Below are 344 nucleotides of genomic sequence, written 5' to 3'. Positions count from 1 at the left end.
CCCTCGGTCCCGCACCCACTCCGGCCTGCAAGAGTTCGGGGTGCGAGATCGGCCTCTTATCCCCTGCAGTCCCTGCGGGGCCGGGCCCTCATGGTCACCTTTCAGGAGCCGGCCGCAGGCCTTTCCCTGTCCCCGCCTCACAAGAGCCAAGTTTCCTTAATAAATGCTTTCCCTTCTTTAGTCAGGACTCGGCCAGCAGCAGCTGGGGCGGGGGGCTGTAGAGACCCCCAGGAAAGGGCCCTCCTGGCCCGCGAGCCTGGCGGGGGTGCCTGGGCCTCTTGCTCGGCCGCCCGGAGCCTCTGCACGGAGGGGCCTGGCAGGTGGGGTTCCCCGCTCTGGGGGGC

The 344-nt window shown here is 68.9% G+C and overlaps 1 long non-coding RNA gene across 1 annotated transcript in view; it reads right to left on the bottom strand.

Moving 5' to 3' along the window:
* The window catches only part of LOC107184057, a 13,683-nt gene that overhangs the window by 11,664 nt on the left and 1,675 nt on the right, over positions 1 to 344 (bottom strand). The window lies entirely within an intron of this gene.

The sequence above is a fragment of the Myotis davidii genome, unplaced genomic scaffold, assembly GCF_000327345.1.
Source record: "Myotis davidii unplaced genomic scaffold, ASM32734v1 scaffold244, whole genome shotgun sequence".
Taxonomy (NCBI): domain Eukaryota; kingdom Metazoa; phylum Chordata; class Mammalia; order Chiroptera; family Vespertilionidae; genus Myotis; species Myotis davidii.
This window is presented reverse-complemented; position numbering and strand designations above follow the sequence as displayed.